A 12,680-nucleotide genomic window follows, 5' to 3' on the forward strand; every position below is an offset into this window, starting at 1 on the left:
ATTTCGCTTAAGACTATCATTCTTATCACTTTTACAAAATTTCAGCCCGATTGGCTCCATAGAACCAGAAAAAATGGATATTTAAGTCCGAACCCAAGTCTTCAAAAAGTGATCGTTATGATGAAGAATTTTCTACAAATGCGACTTTATGCAGATTTTATTACTGATTTGGCTAGAGACTAAACTTCTAATAACAAATACAAAATTTCAGCCCGATTGGCTCCATAGAGCCAGAAAAAATGAATATTTAAGTCCGAACCCAAGTCTTCAAATATATTAATTGAAAACTATACTTTAAACTATACTTTACGCTTGAAACTATACTTTAAATCACAAATACAAAATTTCAGCCCGATTGGCTCAATAGAACCAGAAAAAATGAATATTTAAGTCCGAACCCAAGTCTTCAAATAGTGATTATAACTAAAGTGAAGAATTTTCTAAAAATGCAACTTAATGCAGATTTTATTAATGATTTCGCTTGAGACTATCTTTCTTATCATAACTACAAAATTTCAGCCTTATTGGCTCAAAAGAACCAGAAAAAATGAATATTTAAGTCCGAACCCAAGTCTTCAAATGGTGATCGTTATAGTGAAGATTTTTCTACAAATGCAACTTTATACAGATGTTTTCACAGATTTCGCTTGAGACTATCATTCTTATCACTATTACAAAATTTCAGCCCGATTGGCTCCATAGCACCAGAAAAAATGGATATTTAAGCCCGAACCCAAGTCTTCAAATAGTGATCGTTATAGTGAAGATTTTTCTACAAATGCAACTTTATACAGATTTTATTACTGATTTGGCTAGAGACTTAACTTCTGATAACAAATACAAAATTTCAGCTCGATTTGCTCCATAGCACCAGAAAAAATGGATATTTAAGCCCGAACCCAAGTCTTCAAATAGTGATCGTTATAATGAAGAATTTTCTACAAATACAACTTTATGCAGATTTTATTACTGATTTGGCTAGAGACTAAACTTCTCATAACAAATACAAAATTTCAGCTCGATTGGCTCCATAGAGCCAGAAAAAATGAATATTTAAGTCCGAACCCAAGTCTTCAAATGGTGATCGTTATAATGAAGATTTTTCTACAAATGCAACTTTTTACAGATTTTTTTACTGATTTCGCTTGAGACTATCATTCTTATCACTATTACAAAATTTCAGCCCGATTGGCTACATTGAGCCAGAAATAATGGATAATTAGGTCCGAACCCAAGTCTTCAAATAGTGATCGTTATAATGAAGAATTTTCTACAAATGCAACTTTATGCAGATTTTATTACTGATTTCGCTTGAGACTATCATTCTTATCATAACTACAAAATTTCAGCCCGATTGGCTCAATAGAACCAGAAAAAATGAATATTTAAGTCCGAACCCAAGTCTTCAAATGGTGATCGTTATAGTGAAGATTTTTCTACAAATGCAACTTTATACAGATTTTTTTACTGATTTCGCTTGAGACTATCATTCTTATCACTATTACAAAATTTCAGCCCGATTGGCTCCATAGAACCAGAAAAAATGAATATTTAAGTCCGAACCCAAGTCTTCAAATGGTGATCCTTAAAATGAAGATTTTTTTACAAATGCAACTTTACGCAGATTTTTACTGATTTCGCTTGAAACTATACTTTTTATCACAAATACAAAATATCAGCCCGATTGGCTCCATAGAACCAGAAAAAATGGATATTTAAGTCCGAACCCAAGTCTTTAAATACTGATCGTTATTATGAAAAATTTTCGACAAATGCGACTTTATGCAGAATTTATTACTGATTTCGATTAGAACTATAATTCTTATCACTACTACAAAATTTCAGCCCGATTGGCTCCATAGAACCAGAAATAATGGATATTTAAGTCCGAACCCAAGTCTTCAAATGGTGATCGTTATAGTGAAGATTTTTCTACAAATGCAACTTTATACAGATGTTTTTACTGATTTCGCTTGAGACTATCATTCTTATCACTTTTACAAAATTTCAGCCCGATTGGCTCCATAGAACCAGAAAAAATGGATATTTAAGTCCGAACCCAAGTCTTCAAAAAGTGATCGTTATGATGAAGAATTTTCTACAAATGCGACTTTATGCAGATTTTATTACTGATTTGGCTAGAGACTTAACTTCTGATAACAAATACAAAATTTCAGCCCGATTGGCTCCATAGCACCAGAAAAAATGGATATTTAAGTCCGAACCCAAGTCTTCAAAAAGTGATCGTTATGATGAAGAATTTTCTACAAATGCGACTTTATGCAGATTTTATTACTGATTTGGCTAGAGACTTAACTTCTGATAACAAATACAAAATTTCAGCCCGATTGGCTCCATAGAACCAGAAAAAATGGATATTTAAGTCCGAACCCAAGTCTTCAAAAAGTGATCGTTATGATGAAGAATTTTCTACAAATGCGACTTTTTGCAGATTTTATTACTGATTTGGCTAGAGACTTAACTTCTGATAACAAATACAAAATTTCAGCTCGATTTGCTCCATAGAGCCAGAAAAAATGAATATTTAAGTCCGAACCCAAGTCTTCAAATGGTGATCGTTATAATGAAGATTTTTCTACAAATGCAACTTTTTACAGATTTTTTTACTGATTTCGCTTGAGACTATCATTCTTATCACTATTACAAAATTTCAGCCCGATTGGCTCCATAGCACCAGAAAAAATGGATATTTAAGCCCGAACCCAAGTCTTCAAATAGTGATCGTTATAATGAAGAATTTTCTACAAATGCAACTTTATGCAGATTTTATTACTGATTTGGCTAGAGACTAAACTTCTCATAACAAATACAAAATTTCAGCTCGATTGGCTCCATAGAGCCAGAAAAAATGAATATTTAAGTCCGAACCCAAGTCTTCAAATGGAGATCGTTATAATGAAGATTTTTCTACAAATGCAACTTTTTACAGATTTTTTTACTGATTTCGCTTGAGACTATCATTCTTATCACTATTACAAAATTTCAGCCCGATTGGCTCCATAGAACCAGAAACTATGAATATTTAAGTCCGAACCCAAGTCTTCAAATGGTGATCGTTAAAGTGGAGATTTTTCTACAAATGCAACTTTATACAGATTTTTTTACTGATTTCGCTTGAGACTATCATTCTTATCACTATTACAAAATTTCAGCCCGATTGGCTCCATAGAACCAGAAACTATGAATATTTAAGTCCGAACCCAAGTCTTCAAATGGTGATCCTTATAATGAAGATTTTTTTACAAATGCAACTTTACGCAGATTTTTACTGATTTCGCTTGAAACTATACTTCTTATCACAAATACAAAATATCAGCCCGATTGGCTCCATAGAACCAGAAAAAATGGATATTTAAGTCCGAACCCAAGTCTTTAAATACTGATCGTTATTATGAAAAATTTTCGACAAATGCGACTTTATGCAGAATTTATTACTGATTTCGATTAGAACTATAATTCTTATCACTACTACAAAATCTCAGCCCGATTGGCTCCATAGAACCAGAAAAAATGGATATTTAAGTCCGAACCCAAGTCTTCAAATGGTGATCGTTATAGTGAAGATTTTTCTACAAATGCAACTTTATACAGATGTTTTTACTGATTTCGCTTAAGACTATCATTCTTATCACTTTTACAAAATTTCAGCCCGATTGGCTCCATAGAACCAGAAAAAATGGATATTTAAGTCCGAACCCAAGTCTTCAAAAAGTGATCGTTATGATGAAGAATTTTCTACAAATGCGACTTTATGCAGATTTTATTACTGATTTGGCTAGAGACTAAACTTCTAATAACAAATACAAAATTTCAGCCCGATTGGCTCCATAGAGCCAGAAAAAATGAATATTTAAGTCCGAACCCAAGTCTTCAAATATATTAATTGAAAACTATACTTTAAACTATACTTTACGCTTGAAACTATACTTTAAATCACAAATACAAAATTTCAGCCCGATTGGCTCAATAGAACCAGAAAAAATGAATATTTAAGTCCGAACCCAAGTCTTCAAATAGTGATTATAACTAAAGTGAAGAATTTTCTAAAAATGCAACTTAATGCAGATTTTATTACTGATTTCGCTTGAGACTATCTTTCTTATCATAACTACAAAATTTCAGCCTTATTGGCTCAAAAGAACCAGAAAAAATGAATATTTAAGTCCGAACCCAAGTCTTCAAATGGTGATCGTTATAGTGAAGATTTTTCTACAAATGCAACTTTATACAGATGTTTTCACAGATTTCGCTTGAGACTATCATTCTTATCACTATTACAAAATTTCAGCCCGATTGGCTCCATAGCACCAGAAAAAATGGATATTTAAGCCCGAACCCAAGTCTTCAAATAGCGATCATTATAGTGAAGATTTTTCTACAAATGCAACTTTATACAGATTTTATTACTGATTTGGCTAGAGACTTAACTTCTGATAACAAATACAAAATTTCAGCCCGATTGGCTCCATAGAACCAGAAAAAATGGATATTTAAGTCCGAACCCAAGTCTTCAAAAAGTGATCGTTATGATGAAGAATTTTCTACAAATGCGACTTTATGCAGATTTTATTACTGATTTGGCTAGAGACTTAACTTCTGATAACAAATACAAAATTTCAGCTCGATTTGCTCCATAGCACCAGAAAAAATGGATATTTAAGCCCGAACCCAAGTCTTCAAATAGTGATCGTTATAATGAAGAATTTTCTACAAATACAACTTTATGCAGATTTTATTACTGATTTGGCTAGAGACTAAACTTCTCATAACAAATACAAAATTTCAGCTCGATTGGCTCCATAGAGCCAGAAAAAATGAATATTTAAGTCCGAACCCAAGTCTTCAAATGGTGATCGTTATAATGAAGATTTTTCTACAAATGCAACTTTTTACAGATTTTTTTACTGATTTCGCTTGAGACTATCATTCTTATCACTATTACAAAATTTCAGCCCGATTGGCTACATAGAGCCAGAAATAATGGATAATTAGGTCCGAACCCAAGTCTTCAAATAGTGATCGTTATAATGAAGAATTTTCTACAAATGCAACTTTATGCAGATTTTATTACTGATTTCGCTTGAGACTATCATTCTTATCATAACTACAAAATTTCAGCCCGATTGGCTCAATAGAACCAGAAAAAATGAATATTTAAGTCCGAACCCAAGTCTTCAAATGGTGATCGTTATAGTGAAGATTTTTCTACAAATGCAACTTTATACAGATTTTTTTACTGATTTCGCTTGAGACTATCATTCTTATCACTATTACAAAATTTCAGCCCGATTGGCTCCATAGAACCAGAAAAAATGAATATTTAAGTCCGAACCCAAGTCTTCACATGGTGATCCTTAAAATGAAGATTTTTTTACAAATGCAACTTTACGCAGATTTTTACTGATTTCGCTTGAAACTATACTTCTTATCACAAATACAAAATATCAGCCCGATTGGCTCCATAGAACCAGAAAAAATGGATATTTAAGTCCGAACCCAAGTCTTTAAATACTGATCGTTATTATGAAAAATTTTCGACAAATGCGACTTTATGCAGAATTTATTACTGATTTCGATTAGAACTATAATTCTTATCACTACTACAAAATTTCAGCCCGATTGGCTCCATAGAACCAGAAAAAATGGATATTTAAGTCCGAACCCAAGTCTTCAAATGGTGATCGTTATAGTGAAGATTTTTCTACAAATGCAACTTTATACAGATGTTTTTACTGATTTCGCTTGAGACTATCATTCTTATCACTTTTACAAAATTTCAGCCCGATTGGCTCCATAGAACCAGAAAAAATGGATATTTAAGTCCGAACCCAAGTCTTCAAAAAGTGATCGTTATGATGAAGAATTTTCTACAAATGCGACTTTATGCAGATTTTATTACTGATTTGGCTAGAGACTTAACTTCTGATAACAAATACAAAATTTCAGCTCGATTTGCTCCATAGAGCCAGAAAAAATGAATATTTAAGTCCGAACCCAAGTCTTCAAATATATTAATTGAAAACTATACTTTAAACTATACTTTACGCTTGAAACTATACTTTAAATCACAAATACAAAATTTCAGCCCGATTGGCTCAATAGAACCAGAAAAAATGAATATTTAAGTCCGAACCCAAGTCTTCAAATAGTGATTATAACTAAAGTGAAGAATTTTCTAAAAATGCAACTTAATGCAGATTTTATTACTGATTTCGCTTGAGACTATCTTTCTTATCATAACTACAAAATTTCAGCCTTATTGGCTCAAAAGAACCAAAAAAAATGAATATTTAAGTCCGAACCCAAGTCTTCAAATGGTGATCGTTATAGTGAAGATTTTTCTACAAATGCAACTTTATACAGATTTTTTTACTGATTTCGCTTGAGACTATCATTCTTATAACTATTACAAAATTTCAGCCCGATTGGCTCCATAGAACCAGAAAAAATGAATATTTAAGTCCGAACCCAAGTCTTCAAATGGTGATCCTTATAATGAAGATTTTTTTACAAATGCAACTTTACGCAGATTTTTACTGATTTCGCTTGAAACTATACTTCTTATCACAAATACAAAATATCAGCCCGATTGAATCCATAGAACCAGAAAAAATGGATATTTAAGTCCGAACCCAAGTCTTTAAATACTGATCGTTATTATGAAAAATTTTCGACAAATGCGACTTTATGCAGAATTTATTACTGATTTCGATTAGAACTATAATTCTTATCACTACTACAAAATTTCAGCCCGATTGGCTCCATAGAACCAGAAAAAATGGATATTTAAGTCCGAACCCAAGTCTTCAAATGGTGATCGTTATAGTGAAGATTTTTCTACAAATGCAACTTTATACAGATGTTTTTACTGATTTCGCTTGAGACTATCATTCTTATCACTTTTACAAAATTTCAGCCCGATTGGCTCCATAGAACAAGAAAAAATGGATATTTAAGTCCGAACCCAAGTCTTCAAAATGTGATCGTTATGATGAAGAATTTTCTACAAATGCGACTTTATGCAGATTTTATTACTGATTTGGCTAGAGACTTAACTTCTGATAACAAATACAAAATTTCAGCTCGATTTGCTCCATAGAGCCAGAAAAAATGAATATTTAAGTCCGAACCCAAGTCTTCAAATATATTAATTGAAAACTATACTTTAAACTATACTTTACGCTTGAAACTATACTTTAAATCACAAATACAAAATTTCAGCCCGATTGGCTCAATAGAACCAGAAAAAATGAATATTTAAGTCCGAACCCAAGTCTTCAAATAGTGATTATAACTAAAGTGAAGAATTTTCTAAAAATGCAACTTAATGCAGATTTTATTACTGATTTCGCTTGAGACTATCTTTCTTATCATAACTACAAAATTTCAGCCTTATTGGCTCAAAAGAACCAAAAAAAATGAATATTTAAGTCCGAACCCAAGTCTTCAAATGGTGATCGTTATAGTGAAGATTTTTCTACAAATGCAACTTTATACAGATGTTTTCACAGATTTCGCTTGAGACTATCATTCTTATCACTATTACAAAATTTCAGCCCGATTGGCTCCATAGCACCAGAAAAAATGGATATTTAAGCCCGAACCCAAGTCTTCAAATAGTGATCGTTATAGTGAAGATTTTTCTACAAATGCAACTTTATACAGATTTTTTTACTGATTTCGCTTGAGACTATCATTCTTATCACTTTTACAAAATTTCAGCCCGATTGGCTCCATAGAACCAGAAAAAATGGATATTTAAGTCCGAACCCAAGTCTTCAAAAAGTGATCGTTATGATGAAGAATTTTCTACAAATGCGACTTTATGCAGATTTTATTACTGATTTGGCTAGAGACTTAACTTCTGATAACAAATACAAAATTTCAGCCCGATTGGCTCCATAGAACCAGAAAAAATGGATATTTAAGTCCGAACCCAAGTCTTCAAAAAGTGATCGTTATGATGAAGAATTTTCTACAAATGCGACTTTATGCAGATTTTATTACTGATTTGGCTAGAGACTTAACTTCTGATAACAAATACAAAATTTCAGCTCGATTTGCTCCATAGAGCCAGAAAAAATGAATATTTAAGTCCGAACCCAAGTCTTCAAATGGTGATCGTTATAATGAAGATTTTTCTACAAATGCAACTTTTGACAGATTTTTTACTGATTTCGCTTGAGACTATCATTCTTATCACTATTACAAAATTTCAGCCCGATTGGCTCCATAGCACCAGAAAAAATGGATATTTAAGCCCGAACCCAAGTCTTCAAATAGTGATCGTTATAGTGAAGATTTTTCTACAAATGCAACTTTATACAGATTTTTTTACTGATTTCGCTTGAGACTATCATTCTTATCACTTTTACAAAATTTCAGCCCGATTGGCTCCATAGAACCAGAAAAAATGGATATTTAAGTCCGAACCCAAGTCTTCAAAAAGTGATCGTTATGATGAAGAATTTTCTACAAATGCGACTTTATGCAGATTTTATTACTGATTTGGCTAGAGACTTAACTTCTGATAACAAATACAAAATTTCAGCCCGATTGGCTCCATAGAACCAGAAAAAATGGATATTTAAGTCCGAACCCAAGTCTTCAAAAAGTGATCGTTATGATGAAGAATTTTCTACAAATGCGACTTTATGCAGATTTTATTACTGATTTGGCTAGAGACTTAACTTCTGATAACAAATACAAAATTTCAGCTCGATTTGCTCCATAGAGCCAGAAAAAATGAATATTTAAGTCCGAACCCAAGTCTTCAAATGGTGATCGTTATAATGAAGATTTTTCTACAAATGCAACTTTTGACAGATTTTTTACTGATTTCGCTTGAGACTATCATTCTTATCACTATTACAAAATTTCAGCCCGATTGGCTCCATAGCACCAGAAAAAATGGATATTTAAGCCCGAACCCAAGTCTTCAAATAGTAATCGTTATAATGAAGAATTTTCTACAAATACAACTTTATGCAGATTTAATTACTGATTTGGCTAGAGACTAAACTTCTCATAACAAATACAAAATTTCAGCTCGATTGGCTCCATAGAGCCAGAAAAAATGAATATTTAAGTCCGAACCCAAGTCTTCAAATGGTGATCGTTATAATGAAGATTTTTCTACAAATGCAACTTTTTACAGATTTTTTTACTGATTTCGCTCGAGACTATCATTCTTATCACTATTACAAAATTTCAGCCCGATTGGCTACATAGAGCCAGAAATAATGGATAATTAGGTCCGAACCCAAGTCTTCAAATAGTGATCGTTATAATGAAGAATTTTCTACAAATGAAACTTGATGCAGATTTTATTACTGATTTCGCTTGAGACTATCATTCTTATCATAACAACAAAATTTCAGCCCGATTGGCTCAATAGAACCAGAAAAAATGAATATTTAAGTCCGAACCCAAGTCTTCAAATGGTGATCGTTATAGTGAAGATTTTTCTACAAATGCAACTTTATACAGATTTTTTTACTGATTTCGCTTGAGACTATAATTCTTATCACTATTACAAAATTTCAGCCCGATTGGCTCCATAGAACCAGAAAAAATGGATATTTAAGTCCGAACCCAAGTCTTTAAATACTGATCGTTATTATGAAAAATTTTCGACAAATGCGACTTTATGCAGAATTTATTACTGATTTCGATTAGAACTATAATTCTTATCACTACTACAAAATTTCAGCCCGATTGGCTCCATAGAACCAGAAAAAATGGATATTTAAGTCCGAACCCAAGTCTTCAAATGGTGATCGTTATAGTGAAGATTTTTCTACAAATGCAACTTTATACAGATGTTTTTACTGATTTCGCTTGAGACTATCATTCTTATCACTTTTACAAAATTTCAGCCCGATTGGCTCCATAGAACCAGAAAAAATGGATATTTAAGTCCGAACCCAAGTCTTCAAAAAGTGATCGTTATGATGAAGAATTTTCTACAAATGCGACTTTATGCAGATTTTATTACTGATTTGGCTAGAGACTTAACTTCTGATAACAAATACAAAATTTCAGCTCGATTTGCTCCATAGAGCCAGAAAAAATGAATATTTAAGTCCGAACCCAAGTCTTCAAATGGTGATCGTTATAATGAAGATTTTTCTACAAATGCAACTTTTGACAGATTTTTTACTGATTTCGCTTGAGACTATCATTCTTATCACTATTACAAAATTTCAGCCCGATTGGCTCCATAGCACCAGAAAAAATGGATATTTAAGCCCGAACCCAAGTCTTCAAATAGTAATCGTTATAATGAAGAATTTTCTACAAATACAACTTTATGCAGATTTAATTACTGATTTGGCTAGAGACTAAACTTCTCACAACAAATACAAAATTTCAGCTCGATTGGCTCCATAGAGCCAGAAAAAATGAATATTTAAGTCCGAACCCAAGTCTTCAAATGGTGATCGTTATAGTGAAGATTTTTCTACAAATGCAACTTTTTACAGATTTTTTTACTGATTTCGCTTGAGACTATCATTCTTATCACTATTACAAAATTTCAGCCCGATTGGCTACATAGAACCAGAAAAAATGGATATTTTAGTCCGAACCCAAGTATTCAAAAAGTGATCGTTATGATGAAGAATTTTCTACAAATGCGACTTTATGCAGATTTTATTACTGATTTGGCTAGAGACTTAACTTCTGATAACAAATACAAAATTTCAGCTCGATTGGCTCCATAGAGCCAGAAAAAATGAATATTTAAGTCCGAACCCAAGTCTTCAAATGGTGATCGTTATAATGAAGATTTTTCTTCAAATGCAACTTTATGCAGATTTTATTACTGTTTTCGCTTAAGATTATCATTCTTATTACGAATACAAAATTTCAGCCCGATTGGCTCCATAGAGCCAGAAAAAATGGATATTTAAGTCCAAACCCAAGTCTTCAAATGGTGATCGTTATAGTGAAGATTTTCCTACAAATGCAACTTTATACAGATTTTTTTACTTATTTCGCTTGAGACTATCATTCTTATCACTATTACAAAATTTCAGCCCGATTGGCTCCATAGAACCAGAAAAATCGATATTTAAGTCCAAACCCAAGTCTTCAAATGGTGATCGTTATAGTGAAGATTTTTCTACAAATGCAACTTTATACAGATGTTTTTACTGATTTCGCTTGAGACTATCATTCTTATCACTTTTACAAAATTTCAGCCCGATTGGCTCCATAGAACCAGAAAAAATGGATATTTAAGTCCGAACCCAAGTCTTCAAAAAGTGATCGTTATGATGAAGAATTTTCTACAAATGCGACTTTATGCAGATTTTATTACTGATTTGGCTAGAGACTTAACTTCTGATAACAAATACAAAATTTCAGCTCGATTTGCTCCATAGAGCCAGAAAAAATGAATATTTAAGTCCGAACCCAAGTCTTCAAATGGTGATCGTTATAATGAAGATTTTTCTACAAATGCAACTTTTGACAGATTTTTTACTGATTTCGCTTGAGACTATCATTCTTATCACTATTACAAAATTTCAGCCCGATTGGCTCCATAGCACCAGAAAAAATGGATATTTAAGCCCGAACCCAAGTCTTCAAATAGTAATCGTTATAATGAAGAATTTTCTACAAATACAACTTTATGCAGATTTAATTACTGATTTGGCTAGAGACTAAACTTCTCATAACAAATACAAAATTTCAGCTCGATTGGCTCCATAGAGCCAGAAAAAATGAATATTTAAGTCCGAACCCAAGTCTTCAAATGGTGATCGTTATAATGAAGATTTTTCTACAAATGCAACTTTATACAGATGTTTTTACTGATTTCGCTTGAGACTATCATTCTTATCACTTTTACAAAATTTCAGCCCGATTGGCTACATAGAGCCAGAAATAATGGATAATTAGGTCCGAACCCAAGTCTTCAAATAGTGATCGTTATAATGAAGAATTTTCTACAAATGAAACTTGATGCAGATTTTATTACTGATTTCGCTTGAGACTATCATTCTTATCATAACTACAAAATTTCAGCCCGATTGGCTCAATAGAACCAGAAAAAATGAATATTTAAGTCCGAACCCAAGTCTTCAAATGGTGATCGTTATAGTGAAGATTTTTCTACAAATGCAACTTTATACAGATTTTTTTACTGATTTCGCTTGAGACTATCATTCTTATCACTATTACAAAATTTCAGCCCGATTGGCTCCATAGAACCAGAAAAAATGGATATTTAAGTCCGAACCCAAGTCTTTAAATACTGATCGTTATTATGAAAAATTTTCGACAAATGCGACTTTATGCAGAATTTATTACTGATTTCGATTAGAACTATAATTCTTATCACTACTACAAAATTTCAGCCCGATTGGCTCCATAGAACCAGAAAAAATGGATATTTAAGTCCGAACCCAAGTCTTCAAATGGTGATCGTTATAGTGAAGATTTTTCTACAAATGCAACTTTATACAGATGTTTTTACTGATTTCGCTTGAGACTATCATTCTTATCACTTTTACAAAATTTCAGCCCGATTGGCTCCATAGAACCAGAAAAAATGGATATTTAAGTCCGAACCCAAGTCTTCAAAAAGTGATCGTTATGATGAAGAATTTTCTACAAATGCGACTTTATGCAGATTTTATTACTGATTTGGC

This window comes from Hesperophylax consimilis, chromosome 20 (assembly GCF_061612785.1).
Source record: "Hesperophylax consimilis isolate HC1 chromosome 20, BYU_Hcon_1.0, whole genome shotgun sequence".
NCBI classification, from domain to species: domain Eukaryota; kingdom Metazoa; phylum Arthropoda; class Insecta; order Trichoptera; family Limnephilidae; genus Hesperophylax; species Hesperophylax consimilis.